General features: G+C 43.0%; 1 protein-coding gene across 1 annotated transcript in view; it reads left to right on the forward strand.

The window, feature by feature from the left end:
- The first annotated feature begins 783 nt into the window (after positions 1 to 783).
- SCAMP5 (secretory carrier membrane protein 5) overlaps positions 784 to 18,344 on the forward strand; it is a 46,723-nt gene continuing 29,162 nt past the window's right edge. The window contains exons 1-2 of the mRNA XM_068126719.2: positions 784 to 806; positions 935 to 1,108. The gene's annotated coding sequence lies outside the window, so the exon portion shown is untranslated. The remainder of the gene's footprint in view (positions 807 to 934; positions 1,109 to 18,344) is intronic.

The following is an 18,344-nucleotide window of genomic DNA, read 5'->3' on the forward strand; positions in this document are numbered from 1 at the left end:
GGCCCAACCATTGATCATGCTGCATTCATGCTCGTGAAGCTCCTACTGCCCTCCCCCGGGAGTCCAGCGAATCCTCTCACGTGATTAATCACTGTCACCATCGCCGTGCTTCGGCTCACTGTTCGATCACGTCGGCAACGAGTGGGTGTTACGTACCGTCGTAATGCCGTCACGGCGTGTATAACATATCGGAGGGCAATCGTAATGACGTCACGACGTGTATAACATCAGAGTGAAACCGTAATGACGTCACGACGTATTTAATATGTAGGAGTAAGAGTGGACAGATTACACCGGTTTGTCTTGGTTGTTATAATTAGCATGGACCAATATCGAGCGTGTGGGTCGCTTTATTCCCATCTTTGCAATCTCAGCAACAAACCCCATATGATCTGATCCTGACCGTGTGGGGTCTTTTACTGACGTCAATTAAAAACGTTTCTTCACAAACATTTAGCAACACATCCTTCATAGAATGCTGAGGTGGGTATTTGTGTAAATTATTTTCCTTTCGATACTACAAACGATACCTGAGCTAAAGTCGGTTAGATTACTAACCTACCCAAGATTGGGAGAATAGTTTCATGGATGGCATTGATTTGCAAGGGAAAATGGCAAACGACGCTTTGCAATACACCGCCTTAAACGATGTATTCCGTGACACCTTAAATGGAGAAGCCTAAGATATGTTTATTAAAGAAAGATGAATTTAGTGGCATAAAGGTAAAGGTAAATTGTTCAAAATGTCTAGCGGAAAAGATTGGATAAATAACCTTCGATTGCATTAAACGAATGACGTGTGTGACGTATGTTCTGCAGCACACGCTACGTCATCATTGATCATTTTGCGCGGTTGAAGTGGCCGCGGATTTTTAACGATTTATTTATTTTTTATTTATTGATCCTCCCCCCTCTGTCATCGATCATCTCGCAGCGATTCCTCGACGGTGCATTCTCCCGCATCCTGCTGTAACCCCGCTCCACACTCGTGATCACCAAGCGGATGAACATCCGCCCAAGGTCTTCCACGGAAAGGTCCACCGGTGTGGAAGAGTGAGGGGTGGAACGAGCAGTGCCGAGAGCGAGCAAACGGCCTGGGAACTTCCAGGTGAACCGTTTGTCGGTGTTCTTGTTCTCTCATCGATGTTCTCCATCTTGTCTTACAATTACATGTTGATGCGTTGCCACGTTCGCCACGTGTGTCCTTTGGGCCACGAATGTGGGTCGAGGCTCATGTCATGGTGGAGCAAGCAAGCCCATTCAGATGATTGTAGTAGGCCCTTACGTGGTGCTTCCAGCCCCACTTCCAGGTGTTGTCTTCATTTTCTGTGCACAGCCTGGGATCCCGAAAGAGCTAAAATGGCAACGCAGTTGGGCACAAGCTGATGGGGAAAGGGAATGAACAACAAGAAAACGAGAGAAAAACAGAGGAAACTCGATTCGAAAGTCACTCGGTGGGGAGCATACCTTCGCCAGGTTGAACAGTTTACGTTTTGTATCTGATAGGCCGGATCTGGATTCAGACCTGAACCAAAATCGAATCACCTTGTTCTTGTCACTTACCCAACTCGTCCATCAAGTTTTGTCATAACTCGTCCATAACTTTTTTAAAATATCATGTTATATATATCGCTTTTCGCTTGATCTCTCAATGGTGAAGAATCACCTAAAAATCAAACAATTCTCGTATCCGAATCCATTTTCAGATCTTCACCGAAATCGAATCGAATCGTCCTCGTCAGACACCCAACCTCTCCACCAAGTTTTGTCATAACCCATCCACAACTTTTTGAAATATGCTATAACTTATGTCTTTTTGGCCCAATCACTCAATTGCGAAGAATGTAACTAAAATACACAATTTGCTGTCTGTCTGTCTGTCTGTCTGTCTGTGTCTAACTGATTTTTGACCACGATACATTCAGTCGTCACTTTTCCAATCTCAACCAAACTTTAAAGGAGGACTGAGGGTCACACGACGGAGGTTGCATCGATTGAACTTACCTCCCAACCCCCAAAACCCTAAAGTTTCTCCCCAAAGGGGGTTGTTAGGGTTGAGGTGTATATCCGTGTTAAGATAACTTTATCGTGGTGTTTCGTGGGAGCAACGGCCCCTACCAGAAATACAAATATTATAAACTACAAACACGTTTGATTAATTATCTTTTTAAACATACAACTTAAAAAAAAAAACATTTTACTACATACGAGAACGTTTTTTTTTTTTTTTTTTTTTTTTTTTTTTTTTTTTTTTAAGTGATTCTTCATCGTTTAGTGTCAGGGCCAAAAATGATATATAACACGATATCTCAAAAGGTTGTGGACGGACTATGATAAAACTATGTGGACGAGTTGGTTATGTGACGACAAGCCGATTCAATTGACGTAGAATTGAAGAAGTAGAACAACATAGAAGAAGAAGTCTCAAAAAATCCCAAGCATTACCCAACTATAGGCTTCAAATTTGGGAATTTGGGATGAGCAAAATTTTTTTGTTATTGGGGATGACCAAATATCCATATTGCCAACCTGGCCGCCAAAGCCAGTCACTGACTCGGCATCATCCGTCATGCGAAGTCCTTCCTTAGCACTACTGAGCTACTCACCACATACAAAGCTTTAATCTGCAGCTTGATGGAGTACTGCTCTACCCTCTGGGCTGCTGCCTCACACCCAGCTCGGCTTCACGCTGTATAAACCAAAGCTTTCAGAATCATTGGAATCTCCCACGATGAAGCTGATTCTGAGAGCCTGTCACTCACTCACCGCAGGCAGGTAGGTGGTCTTTCTGTTTTCTACCGACTCCTCTCCGGCCTTGCTCCCCCAGCTCTGTCTGTGCGCTGTCCCCCAAATATTCCTGCAGGACACACAAGATCTGCTATCAACCCTCTTCTGGTGAAACTGCCAAAATCGAGACTCGCTGTTCACCTTAGCTCTTTCATTCCTCTTTTCTCCCGCCTCTAGAACAAACTCCCATCCTCTTCAATCCCACTCCTCCCTCCAGGTTTTTAAAACAGCTGTTCATCACCACCTCTTGTCTTCTCCCATCCAAAACCATGATCCTTTCTACCCCCATTAATCCACCCCAAACCCACCTCCTTCAAATTCCCTGTTTTCTTTCCCGAAAGCCCCCGTAGTGTCCATCTTGTTTATCCTGTGTACCCCGCCCCAGCCCTCTCTTTCTCAGATGTTCCTGTTCTTTACTGTTGTTGTGCTTCCCTCTGTCTCCCCCTTTTTCTCCCACTTCCTTTATTATGTGTTCTATGTGTTGGTTTTTATACGAGCCGAGACTAAGTATACAAGAAAAAAAAAATCTCACTGATGACTGTTGCTGTGATACTGGTCCTGGGATCCTCTCCCATTTAAAAAAAACCTTCATCCCTCAATCGTAAATGTTTTTTCACTATCACCACCTGACATCTGCTTCCACAATTTTAAATTTAGGTTTCACTATTGACCCAATTGACCCTCAGCTACCTGCTGCATGTGGAAGAAGAAGGCTTCTGATTGTGACAGATAATCGCGCAGTACAGGTTCTTGTGGAAGATTCCATGAAAATAAAGGAAGAGTTTTGCTGACACAAGAAAATGCAAAATATATTGTTGAGGTTGTGGCTCATACAGGGTGTCCCAACACCTTAGCCCCCCCACCCCCTGCCCAGCCCAACGTAGGAGAGGTAGGGAGAAAAAGCTTTATTATTCGACATCTCATGTGCACAGTTTCAAAGCTTTGCTTCAATATTTGGTGTGCCCACCGCCCGCCGACCGAACTGCCTCCAAACGCGCGGGGTAGGATTCCAAGAGAGACACAAACAAGTCATGATCTAACTCCATTTCTTCGAGGACGTTAGTCAAAGCAGTGAGAAGCCCTTCCCTGGTGTTCTGGAGGCGTTGTTCAACTCTGTCCTTGAGTATCGCCCCAAAATGTTCACAGGCGTTGAGGTCAGGCGATGCTCCCAGCCACTCATCGTTTCTGAAAAAATCGACCTTTTTTTTTTTTTTTTGTTTTTTTTGTTTGTTTGTATACAAGATCGAGGCTCGTGAAAGAGCGAACATTAATCACACAGAAAGACAAACAGACACACAAAACAAATAACATCGGGAGCGGTAGACAAGATGGGGAGAGAGGGGGAAGGACACAAACACAACATTTGAGAGCAGGGACCGAGAGACATGGAGACATCGAGAGATCTGTGGGAGGGAGAGGGCTTTGGGGGGGGCGGCATGTGAAAGGGGGGGGGGGTGGGAGAGGTAGAAACATATGGACACTGCCAGGATTTCCAGGAAAGAAGTTGGAATTTCAAACAAGGTGGATCTGGGGTGAATTAGTGGGGGTAGAAAAGATCAAGGTTTTGGATGGGGGAAGATAAGAGATGGTGGTGAACAGCTGTTTTAAAGACCTGGAGGGAGGAGAGGGATTGAAGGGAGTGTGGGAGTTTGTTCCAGAGGCGGGAGAAAAGAGGAATGAAAGAGTGAAGGTGAGCAGAGAGCCGAGATTTCGGCAGTTTAACCATCAGAGGGTTGCTGGCAGATCTTGTGCGACCTGTAGGAATATTTGGGGGACAGAGCACAGAGAGAGCTGGGGGAGCAAGGCCGGAGAGGAGTCGGTAGAAGACAGAAAGACCACCTACCTGCCTGCGGTGAGTGAGTGAAAGGCCCTCAGAGATAGCTTCATCGCGGGAGATTCCAATGATTTTGAAAGCTTTGGATTCAACAGCGTGAAGCCGAGCCAGGTGTGAGGCAGGAGCACCAGCCCATAGGGGAGAACAGTATTCCATTGAGCTGCGGATGAAAGCCTTGTATGTGGTGAGGAGCTCAGGTGTGCCGAGGAAGGACTTCGCACGACGGAGGATGCCCAGTCGGCGACTGGCTTTGGAGGCCAGCTTGGAAATGTGGTTTTCCCAAGAAAGATCATGGCAGATAGTGAGACCCAAAAGCTTGAGCGACATAACTTCTTGGAGAGGATTGTTGAGAAAGTAGATGGGAGGGTTGACCAGTCGATCTTTTCGGAGAGACATAGTAAGAGAGTGAGATTTGTCAGGATTGAAAGACATGTGCCACTTGTTTGACCAGTCTGTGATTTTGTCCAGGTCTTCAGAGAGTGAGGAGGCTGCAGACTGCCGATTTGAGGGAAGAGGAATGGAGCGGCAGAGAGTGGAGTCATCAGCAAAGAGATAGAGAGGATTTTCCAGAGAGTCGGAGAGATCATTGATAAAGACCAGAAAAAGCACAGGGCCCAGCACACTTCCTTGGGGAACTCCAGCCTGAACAGGAAGGGGAGATGAGAGAAATCCATTCAGGGCCACACGTTGACTACGACCAGAGAGGAAGTCCGCAAGTCCTGCATGGAGATTTCCATGGATACCATAGGAGGAGAGTTTGGTGAGCAGAGCTGGGTGCCAGACCATATCAAAGGCCTGTGATATGTCAAGGGAGACAGCTCTGATTTCCTGTTTGGCATTGAGGACCTCCATCCATTGTTGAGACAGCAGAAGCAGCATGTCCAGAGTAGAGTGACCTGGTCTGAAACCAAATTGATGATCAGAGATCAAGCCATTGGAGAAGAGGAAAGATTTCATATCCGAAGCAATGATGGATTCCATGACTTTGCTGATAATTGGGAGCAGGCCGCAGGCTGATTGGTCTGTAGTTGCAAGGATCTGTTTTTGCACCTTTTTTGTGTAAAGCGGTAATGTTAGCTGATTTCCAGGATGCTGGCAGATGACCTTGAGCAAAAGATAGGGTGAAAAGAACAGAGAGAGGGTGAGATAGAGCGGCAGAGCAGGATTTTAGGACCCGTGGGCTGATGCCGTCTGGTCCAGTTGCAGAATCAGAGTCGAGGTTTCACAGAAGCTTCTTCATCTTGTCGGGAGAGAAGGACACAGAGTCCAGGAGCAGCTGGGTATGACTAGGTAAGTTGGGTACAGAGAAGGGTTATGGACAAGATTTTGAGGCAAACGCAGAGTTGAGGCATTCGGCTTTGTCATGTGCGGAGTCAGCTGTGTAGCCATTTGAGGTAAAGGAGGGGATGGAGGGGGAACAAACACCAAAAACATATTTGACCAGACTCCATCAGGATTTGGAAGAGGGAGACAGGTTTGAGAGTTCAGTCTTGAGATTAGAGAGATATTGTTTCCTGGCTCTCCTGAGAATAGAGTAGACACACTTGTTCTGTGATTGCCTTCCATTGGATTTGCCTTCCATGACGCGAAGCCAAGTTGTTTCAGGGCAACTGCCTCACCACAAGCTTCAGTGTACCATGGACGGGAGGAAGGATATGACGTCTGAAGACGAGATGGGATAAATCTGTGTATAAGAGAGCAATTTTTTTTGGAAGAATTCCCTGCGAAGAGTTAATGTCAGAGGCGGTAGAGATGGGAGACCAGTCCAGATGATTGATGGATGCTTGAAGACCATGTCAGTCAGCCTGAGTGAAATGCCAGACACATCAACACTGTGGAGGCTCTCGGAGAATGGCTAGAGAGATGTCCACTTAAACAAGGAAATGATCAGATGAACCGATTGGAGCAGAAGAACAGCAGACATTTGCAGGGAAGTTAGTCATAATCAAGTCTAGAAGAGAAGATGCTCTGTTGACTGAGATCCGGGTCGGGAAATCGTCAGATTGTGTCAGTCCCAATGAGTCGCTGAGGTCCTTTGCTGAGGTGCCGTGGCTGGCATGATGACCCTGGCATGATGACCCTGGCATGATGACCCTGGCATGATGACACTGGCATGATGACACTGGCATGATGACACTGGCATGATGACACTGGCATGATGACACTGGCATGAACAGCTGGCATGATGACAATATAAATTGCCTCGTATGAGGAAGAGAGAGTTTGCATGAGTGGATAGAAGTTGGTCCATGTTGGCGGACAGCGAGTTATAAATGGAGTCATCACTGTTTTGGTGGATGGCACAACAAAATCTTGACAAGATCTTGAGAAAATCTGTAAATCCAATCCCTTAAAACCTGTTGAGAGTATGTTTGGCTGAAAATTTGTCTTCTAGACTGCTCATGATGCAGGGTGAAAATTTGTCACTCCAATCCTCAAAACACTTCACAGGTGCCCACTGTATACCAATATAGATGTAAAACTATTACTGATAACCTTTAAACACGAAAAACAGAATGAATTGCATCGTCCCTTTCACAAATCTACCATCTCACAATGGGAACCTCCTGGTCGTTTGTCTCACTACCATGAAGATCGAGCATTCATCCAACGAGTTCAAATTCGCTGCCTTTTAAAAAATTTAACAGCCTCGCAAGTTGCGGTTTTTAAGTCTTTCCTAAAATACCGTCTGTCTGCAGTTATTTTTCTCTGGTTTTACTTTTCTCTGTCTTCCTTCTTTGCAAAGCACTTTTGTGATTTATCCTCTTTGAACGCTTTGTAGACGCAATTCATTTGTTGTTGTACTCTGTTCTGTACCAGGTGAAGGGACAAAGTTCATTCATTCATTTCCTATGCAACATATGGCTTCTCGTTGCATCATTGCTTAGAATGTGGCTGTGGAATTTGGCAGGAATTTGTAATTTGTCCATGTCCAAGATGTAATTTGTCCAAGCGAAAGCTTGCCTACTCTACCCAAAGTAATTTGTGGGATTTTTAACGTCCACTGGCTGATGTCAGTAGATATGACGCTCAGTTTAACGTCCATCCGAAGGATGACACACATAATGATTAATAGCCCTGCCTGTGAAACACCAGGAAGACAGTTTATAGCTGGGTCGGGATTCAAACCCAAGCCAGACAGTTTTGAGGCGAGTGTGCGTACTGCTAGGCCATCCTGTCAGCCCAGTGAAAAAAACGTGACTGAATTTTCTTTTCCTGACATTGACACTGATTGATATTGAAGTGTAGCTTGTTGTCTGAACAAAGAGCAACACATTCTCCTGCCCCTTTTGGCATTTGGAAATGAAACCTGAGCAGGGCATTTTTATTGAGGTGTTTATCAGGAAGTTGGAAGTGGGCCAGAAATGGAACACCCTTCTCCCTTTGGAGATTATTTTTACAAACCGTACATATTAACCATAACAAAGTTTATTATATATTTTCTATGCCTCTGCTGACGAAGTCGCCGATGTTAATGCACTGACTTGTGAACCAGTGATGGGATTTTGACCAAACTTGGTTTAAGTACATGTTATGATGCAAAGATGAACTGATCGGATTTCGGTGTCAAAGGTCAGAGTCTGTAATATGTTTTTGTTACCCTGATACCTTAAAAACGGTTGAAGGGAACTAAGTCAAACTTTGTACAAGTTTGTATGATGATTCAAAGATGACCTGATTAGATTATGGGTCAAGAGGTCAAAGGTCAGAAGTACCATTCAGTAAAAATTATGTAACTGTGCTAACTTGTGTACCAGTGATTGGATTTTGACCAAACTTGGTATGAGTATATATTTTGATGAAAAGATTAACTGATTAGAGTTTTTCGTCAAAGGTCAGAGGTCACGTCGAGTAAAAATATGACATTTGAGAACAGCTGATGGAATTTAAATCAGACTTGGCACAAGTATGTATAGTGTAATAATGTGGGCGGAGGTATATCGGTCGACGTCATGTCAAAGAGTAGCGTTCTAGATTTTAAACTGAAGTTATTGCCCATAAAAAAGGGGAGAGGGGAAAGTTGAGGGTTGACCCTTGTCCACAGACTTCTTATCAACATCAACAATTGCATTGCCCAAGTGTACAAGTCCAAGAGAGTAAACATTGGTGTTGTACGTCCTTTCATTGGCAGTTTTCAACTCATTCCGTCCAGCGGTTCAGGAGCGCATATAAGCCAGGAAGACAGACACACAAGCACCTCTCCATTCATAGTATAACTAGCAAAGAAACCGTCCTTATCGATGGCTTAATTCCCCACTTTTTTATTTGTAATAAAACTTGTAATATCGGTTTCCATCAGATGGTGCTACACGATACACATTTACATGGATAAAATTGGGGTGTCTGGTGTTGGCTTAACGGTCAACGTGGTTGGCTTGAGAGCTTAGGGTCCTGAGTTCAAGCCACTGGAAAGCTGATGAATTAACACCAGGTGGATTGACTCAGTTTATCCTTCCGAGGTCAGCAAAGTGAGTACCAGCTTACTGGGAATAATGCGCCATTCGAGTATCTTGCGTTGGAGTGGCGACCCGTCCAGGATTGTGCCCAATGGTCAAGAAACTAGTGGCGACCCGTCCAGGATTGTGCCCAATAGTCAAGAAACTGCTTCGGCAGCCCATGTGCATCTGTAGACGCAAAAAGGAGTGTCCACACCGAAACCTTGTGACTATTGCTTTTTTTAAACTGCGTAAAGCCTCCCTTGTACTCCAAGGCCAACGACTAATTTTCATCTCATTCCATCCAGCCTGGGGTGCCGTTCTAGGGGGTGGGGAGCGCCAGTGGCTGATCTGCTTAGGGTGTGCCTGCCATGAAGCTATAACACTTATTTTTTTGTATACCGATCATTATCTTAAACATATGTATATATCTGTCACTCCCCCTCCTAAAAAAACCTCCTTTCTAATGTATAAAGTCCTGACTCCTTCAGTCTGGAAACTCCTTTGCCCCAAAAATTATTCCGACTGCTTCCTAGATGCAAAATCTTCCTCCCTACACTATTGTTGCTGCTATAGGTTGACATCTGTCACTCTGCTCATACTTTATACAGTATCCTCTTGGTAAGCCATGATGTAACGCGCCTCGTCATAATTCTGTTTCCGGGTCCAAACGCGCGCGTTACGTCACACTTACCAAGAGGATTGCATTTCCTAATCTTGGGAGAATACTGGAAAACATTACCTCACAACCCTTTGCTTTCAGTTGCTTACTCAATATCCTACACCTATCTTTCAAATCCTCAAAGTAAACTTTCCTGATATAATTTGGTGTTCGGTGCACTACAATCAACGCCATCCTTCCATGACCCGATACAAAGTCATTTAACCTTCCTTCAATGTCCCTGACTCCTAATCCTTCAAAACTGCAAAAATTGGTCCACGATCCTTCCTGCACAATGAGGAATCTACATATTTAATAGTTTCATCATCAACAAAAACTCCCTGACCTCATTCTTACCTATCTGCATTGCTGCGCTCTAACCCATGCCTGCACTCACTATCTCCTCACCACTACTTACTCTCGCTACCTCCCTTCACCACTACTTACATTTGTTAACCCCTTACTACTACTTGCCCTTGCTAACCCCTTACCACGACTTGCACTCGCTAACCCCTTACCACTACCTACACTCGCTACTCCCTAACAAGGTGTTCAAGAGGGTGCACCAAAGACGCCCCTTGCCTGGGGTGTCATTTCATCTAGAGCTGGCACTACCAATACCCCTTCACATCAGAAGTCGCACTTTACAATAAACATTCACATAAATAATTTCCATGCTCCCCTCACCCCTCTACCTGGGGGCTCTGGGAATTTTCTGTTGCCTAAAACTACCTGAGTACCCTGAGTACAACCACCAGTTTTCTACTCATTTTGTCTAGCAGTTTGGGAATGCATCGAAGTCCCAAGCCCAAGTTCACCTCCTTCCAAATTTCCAGTTTTTTCTTCCTGAGAGTTTGTTTCTGTATGCATCTTGTCCACCCTGTGTAACCTCCCCGTCCCCTTTCCTCCTGATCTCCTTTATTTGTCCAAGTCTCCCTCTTTTATCCTTCAACCCTGTTGTTTGTGTTTCCCCCCATCCCCCAACCCCCCATCTCTGTACTGTTCCTTTTTGTTATGTTGCATTCTGATCCGTTCAGTGTTCTCGCCCTTCCATGAGCCTTGACCTTGTATACAAAAAAAGTCATGCGTCCAACATACAAACAGCCACTCCTCAAATTATAAATACGACGATTGTATGCTTACCCAATGATGCTCTGTGAGATTATAGAATACTCCAATCTATTCCATTGTAGCTTCACAGCAGAATTCCTGCTTTGTAGCTAATCGGCTCCATTAATTGCTTGAGAGTAGTTTGTTTTTGTCTCAATTTGCCGAGCTCTTGTACGAAGGTGCTTTGATATTTTCAATCGTCATCTGGGTATAGTTTGCAGAAATCCTGTGCAAGCAAATGAGGCGATTAACCTTCCTTTTCTACCCAATGAATGCCAATTTCTTGCCTGTCATCGACCATGAAAGGAAATCTTCCCTTGGATGGTGGTCCTAAGTTGGAAGCTTGTGCATGGTGGCCAAGTAATTCTGGGAGATGCTTTCTGGGCATCCTTTTTTTTGTTGGGTGCCCTAACAGGGACCCATTTTTTTTACGATTTCGATTTTTGTTTTTTGTGGGGTTGCCAAAGAATATTAAACTTTTTTTCTATGACATTCTAGTTTGAGAAAATGGATATTTATGCATCAATGAATCATGATCACGAATGCATCATGATCACGGTGTGTACCCCGATTTAGAATAGGTACACCGTATCCCTGAAAGCATCGTAAGAGGCGACCAAGGGTTGGCGTCAGGAAGGGCCATCCGGCCATAAAAACATTGCCTCAAACAGGGAACCATGATTGGCATGGGGCCCGCAAGGATAACCCCTGCTCTAGCGGGGAAAATGGCCTTAAAACGATCATTCATTCATTCATTCAATGAAAAGTCAAAAACACATTTAAATAACAATAAGATATTTATTTAGATTGAACTTTATCATCACGGTGGGAAGTACACAGCCCTTCCACTGATACCAGCATTAATATAAGCCTTGTATTCTCAATAACACCAAATATGCAATGGCATTGGTTGCCAAAATGGATGAATTTAAAGCGGTACTGGTTGCTCAGACGAAGTACTGGCAAGTTCAAACTTAACCATCTCTCCTCCAAAAAAATGAGGCAACTAGAACAGCACTCTGTGGAGTGCACACCTCTGCCAGTCAGAACAGTTTGTTTTGTATCGCACGGAGAGGCCGGATCTGCATCTGGACCTGAACAAAATTCGAATCTGCTCGTTTGGGTCACCTACCCAACTCATCCACTAGGTTTTGTCATATCCCGTCCACAACGTTTTGAGATATCGATTATTAGCCCTATCGGGCTAATAGAAATTAGGCTCGGGCCTAATTAGGATATCGGGCTAATTCGAGCTCAATGGTAAAGAATAATTTAAAAAATTCTCAAATCCAGATCCGAATCTTCACCAGAATTGAACAAATTCGCCTGCGGTGCAAACCCAACCTGTCCATCAGGTTTCGTCCGAATCCGTCCATAACCTTTTGAGTTATCTTGCTCACAGATAGATAGATGGGGATGAAAACAACCTCCATCCATCTCCGGTGGCAGAGGTAACCAAGATCTTGGAATTTAGCGTTTGTAGTAGTGACACCTGCAAAGCATAAACAAACTAGATGGTATTCATAGAATACTTACCCTGTGCAGTCAGTCAACTTGGTGCGAGCCAACTCCTCTTGTTTTTGAACATATTTTTTTGTCTTTGATCCAATATGGCTGACAGACCACGTGAGCGATGACATCATAAATTTGTATTCTCTAATATAATTGTTGCATAGATCATGCTAAATAAATTTCAAACTGATCAGACTAAGTCTTGTCCCTGTCAAACTATGACGTCATAATTAAGGCACCAATGACGTCATCGTTAACAACACTTATTCCACATGCTGAGTTCTTTACAATGAGCCTTGTTTCAATTTTTTCCATTGAGTGGTTTCGGATATATAGAGATGTAACGTTTTTCCAAGATGGTGCCCATACCACGTGACCTATGACGCCGTAATTATGAATAAACAAGACCGAAAGTCTTACAGCGGCGTACCCGGGCTTGTAAAATATCATAAACCACAAACATATGATTAGCTTTTTAAACAGTTGCTAATGCTGTCTATAACATTGAACAAAGAAATTTTGAGGAATCCCCACATCGGTGAGTTATGTTTTACTTGCAGAACTGAGCGAAGATCTACTGTAATCTATATACCCCACAAGGGTTGGGTAAATAAATGACCCTGCTTCTAAAGTAGCGTTTTCTGTAGCGGCCTTTTGAAACCCACCAATCGGGTTAACCCGATTTATAGGTGGCACCTGTATTAATTCAGGAGTTTCCTCCTACTCCTACTCCCTACTCCTCTGCAGATCTCCCACCTGTGGTTCTGTAGTTCTCCCACTTGTAGTTAATCCTCATTAACGGCAAACCGACCTATGGGTTTATTATCACAGAATTATGGACAGGTTTAATGTGTGTGTCTCTGTGTGTGCCATCAGAAAAAGCATGGGTCTTGCAGGTTGAGGCCAACAACTTTGAGGGATTGGCCCCGTGCCTTGTTGATGCTCATGGCAAAACAGGCGGACAGGAAACTGGAGCCTTTTGAATTGAATTGGCAAGTCAGAGGAGATTATTAGAATGCCTGGAATGAAGACATCTTGTCCTGCTGCATGGCGAGTCATGATTGTGGCTTAAATGACATGTGGCATCAGCTTCTTGACGGACAAACATGTTCCATTGCAGTGTTGGTGTGTCAAGATTTCCGAGTAGCATGATTGGTGCACCAATCGAGCTCTAGATTGTGAGGAAGCACACCTGATGGTTCCAGATTTAAGAAATTATGTGAGGTAGTGGACTGCCTCATTAATGTCTGGTACAGTGTCAACCGACTTGGACTTTTGCACAGTGCCAGGTAACTGTAAAAGAAGGCATCTGTTCGTGTTATTAGCTGCATCATTTTTTGTGCCACGATGGCTTTTTATCATAGCCACCTGTGGTTGTGGAAGTTATGAGCAACATTCGGAAATGCTGCATCTTGCAGTTCTTGACTTCCTTGCAATAAGTGTTTAAAATTTTCCATGGTGGAATAAAAATAAAGTACAAGGTTTGCGGTTTACACCATCAGGTGTTGGCTCTTAACTTCCTGCTGTCCATTGGCAGAGCATGCTGCCTCAAAATGTCAAGGCTGACTTTTTTTTTTCCTCCTTTTTCTTCAGTTATTTCGAAAGTATCGATAATTGTGTGTGTCTGTCTCCATAACGGCAAACTTTGCATGCATACCAAGGGAGTGCATGTATGAAAACTGTGTATTAATGGGTAAATTTAAACGCCCCTTTTGTAATAATTATCTTCTAATAAAAAAAATAACCACCTTTAGAGGCCATTTTTCCCCGCAAAGCGGGGGTTGGCCTTTTTCGGGGACCGTGGTTATTGTTGTTTTTCGGTCCCCTTTTTGAAGCAATGTTTTACGGCCGGATGCCCTTCCTGCCGCCAACCCTTTTTGTCGCCTTTTACGACAAACAGGGAATTACCAGTGAACTGGTACTCAATTAGCCGACCTCGGAAGGATGACAGGCTGAGTCAACTTCTAATAATAGCAGATAATTAACAGCATTATTAAAATAAAACAAAAATGCTGACCTGGCATTATCCTTGGTCAGCTCGCTATACCAGGGTTTTAATCCACCATTTTCTTTTGGCCTGCAAAATGCATTGCCTTGGAAGAGGTCTAATTATTTCTGTAGGGTGAAGTGCTCATCATCAAATTCCTGATCTTTATAACTACGAATCGCTAATCGCTAGCCGAGCCAGCCATTTCTTACCAACCGTTTTGTTGGAGTGTTTGCTTGAGTGCTCAAGACGCTTGGTGAGTGCTCTACAAGCTGCTGGGTTATGGTTTGACCGTTACCATAATGCCATTTTACCATAATTTTACCATAATGTCATAATTACCACAAGCATTACTGTCATAATTACCATTTGCTTTATTTATATTTTACTTAAGTATTTGTAATGACTTTGTTGCTCAACTTTGAGTGCTATACTTACTTCGATGTTTGTTTCATTTGCACCTTTTTGTGTGATCAGCTTTCATTTAGGATGATATTTCATTTCATTCAGAGCTTGGAGTGATGTAGTTTACTATTCGATGTTGTTGCACTATTCATAACGGACTAGAAGAGCCTCCCGTCACCTCTGACTTGTTTCACCAACAGACCTGTTGTACTTCACAAACATTATTGCATACCTAACTGCGAGGATCACTAACGATATAAAATGAAGTAAAACATGCGAAAAGGGATATTTTATAACACCTAGTTGTTTGTGTGCTCCTTCCATGTACTTTTATTGCTTCGAGAAATATTGCTATCTATAATATACATAAAAGTGAAATGTCCGTTTGTTTGTTTGTTTGTGAACCTACTCCTCTGAGCTCCTATGGTTAGTCGGCACGAAACTTTATAGGATAACTTATTTTACCACGATGCACCTAAGTAGGGGTTTTAAAACAGTTATTTTCCCACAATTCATAAATTAAAACCATCCAAGCTACCACCTGTTGCCATGATCTCCGAAGGCCGATCCACATATACCAAGCTTTATGAAAAGCCCAATTGTTTTCGGATTTCAACACTGATACCTATATAATTAGTGAGATGGTGACCTCCGATCATCAAATATGTTATCAGATGTGAAAAACAACTCTTAATTAAGACGTTACCATCATCGGTAAGTTTGGCAAAGAAGGAGACACGTGACCTCTGAAATGCACTGATTATTCAAAAACCTAAAATAGTACAAAGACACCCAAAACATTGATTTAAACGGAATTTGACTGCTCATCTAACGACATAACTCTCAGGGGTGAAAAATATTTTGTAGAAAAAAGGACCCACGTGACGCCAGCTCCAAAACCGCCACTTGCCAACGGGTGAACATCCAAAGATCACCTCATCTTCAAAGCAAGGTAAGTTGTTATTTTGCTGTTTATTTGGGATCATACTGCTTTGAGCTCCCAAGGTTAATCAAACGAAACTTTCTACCATGAGATTAACATCAGACTTTCTACCATCAGAATTATTTTGTCATTATGTCGGATATCTTGCAGGGTGCAATCAAGAGCCTGTAAGGCAGCTTTGTGAGACATTGTGCACTCATCTCAGACAATTAGCTGGCACTCCTGCAGGACCTTTGCTTTGCCAGTGCCCCTGCCAATGTTACAGGTTGGTGCCTCCATGCTTGCCAGATTTAAGGGTAACTTGAAGACTGAGGTGTTCGTCCTCCTGTCAACAGTGTGACAGCAATACTTGATGATGCCACTGCAAGAACAATCTTGTTTCTCTGCTGAATTTTTACCAAAAGAGGATTGATGAGAAAAGTTTTCCCAGAAAGAAGGTGCCACCACTCCCATTCAAAACTGCTTGTGTCATCTTATTGAAGGCTTCTCTTTGGTCTGGAACCAGATGTGGCTCATTCTCCAGTATGTATGCAGAAAGTTGTTCCATGTTGTAGTTGGTGTCTCTCAAAATTTCATTTGTAAGCTCATTGTCATTGTGTCGTTGTCGGTCAGGAAGGCCAAACATTTTGAGGTCGGAGCCACCCAAAGCCTTGATATTGTCTACAATGATAATGAGAGCTTGATTGAAGATGGCATCACTGTAGTCCAGTTCCCAAAATGTCCTCTGCCAGATTCCCCTTGTGGTTGTCCATAGTTGGTGAGGATTTGACATGGCACATGTCTGCAACATCTTGGCAAACAGGTTTTGTCGTATCCATGGTAATCAAGTTGCAGCTGCCTCCTCCAATGTGCTGTTCCAGTATGTATCATCCTCCAGGAGTCCTCTGAGCTGGCAAGCCTGCTTGTAAGTTTCACAGATTGTGGCATCCACTGTTTGCAAGTCCTCAAATGATGTTGGACCTTTGACCTCATGCAGAAGCAGTCTCGGATAAAAGCATTCACATTTGTTAGGGTGTACAGTGCATCACTGGCTCAGATGTCTGGCTGGTCTGGTACAGTTCAAGATCCTAACTCTGACACCTGAGAGACTTCTTCGGGCTTCTGCTCACCGAATCGCAAATTAGGTCAATGTTCCTGGGAGACTGCACATCCTTGAGACGAACTGAATGTGTTGGCTTGGGATTTTATTTTATTTTTATTGTTCAAATTGATAACAGTGCCTTATTCTCTAATTTTTGTTTATAGTCAGGATCACTATGTTTTTTCGTTCAAAATCATGAGTTGATTAGCAAACCTATACATTTTTGGAAACCTTATTACATGGAAAATCTGAAAATCAATGTTTACATTTGCCAATTCCGACCAATTCGATTCGACCAATTCGACCAATCGACCAATTCCATTCGACCAATTCGACCATTCGACCAATTCGATCGATTCGATTCGATTCATCGAATTCGATTTGATCGACCATTCGACCAATTCGATTTGCCAATCAATTTGACCGACCTTTGCTTGTGTGGAACGGACTGTGAAAACGATGCGGACTATATTGTCGGATACGACACACAGGACAGTGATGACGAACTCTAAATGGCATATTCTGTAATCGTGTATGTTTGATGCCATTGACTGCCTGTGTAGATGTGAAGTTATACTGACTGCATGTGTATATATGATTTTGCTGACTGCCTGTGTATGTTTGGTGATATGAATTATTGTGACACATTTTGATGTTATTAACTGCCTGTACAAAATGATAACATGTATTTGATTATGCAACTTATCGCGAATATAAAGACACTATTTTGCAATTCAAAACCTTTGATTCGTGTCTTACCATTCCCCATAGCACTAATTTGATACTTTCATTGGATTCCTTGTCCCTGAAAATATAGGTTTAGTATATTTTTAAAAGTTTTTAGGGTAATTAGAGGCAGAAATAGAACAAAATATGTATTTTACAGTGGCCATTTTGAAAATCCAAAATGGCCGCCATACAGGTATCTCTCCAAATGTAAACATTGATTTTTAGTTTCCTTATGCTATAACCTTTCCAAAAATGTATAGGTTTGCTAATCTACCATGATTTTGAACGAAATATAATTTATTGACATAGTGAACCTGACTATTAGCCAGGCAAATATCCATGTCTTGATAGGAGCAGCACGAGTGTGAAACGCCTTCCCGAACTGGGTTTGAGTCTTCTTGAAGGATTTCGGTCTCAGGTAGAATCTGACTGAAAACGATTTTTCTTTAGTTGTCGAAAAAAAAATGTGGTTATCTTGATTAAATCGAAATCTGCTGACTATACGTGAACTCATTTGCAGACCTGAAAAAAACAAGAAGACATCATTATTATAGAGGACGTTAGTTAGAGGTGAGGTTGGTACCGGTTTTTTGTGTGTGCAACCTTGCAGTTGGGGTTAGTGTTCGAGAAAGCGAGTATGAATCCGAATTATTTTGTATTACCATTACTTTAAAAATAAAATGTCTGACCAGTTTGAGATAAAAAGCGGTGAAATAAGTGAATATCTTTTTATTTCATTGGCCGTGGTTGATATAATGGCGGGCATAAAGCTGAGTCGGAGCGCCGTGCTTTTCATTCAAAAACACAGAATGATTAGTTGCATTCCTTTTTCTTTTTTTTAATTTTTAGCTCCACTGGA

Source organism: Myxine glutinosa, chromosome 10, assembly GCF_964187855.1.
Source record: "Myxine glutinosa chromosome 10, kmMyxGlut1.1, whole genome shotgun sequence".
NCBI classification, from domain to species: domain Eukaryota; kingdom Metazoa; phylum Chordata; class Myxini; order Myxiniformes; family Myxinidae; genus Myxine; species Myxine glutinosa.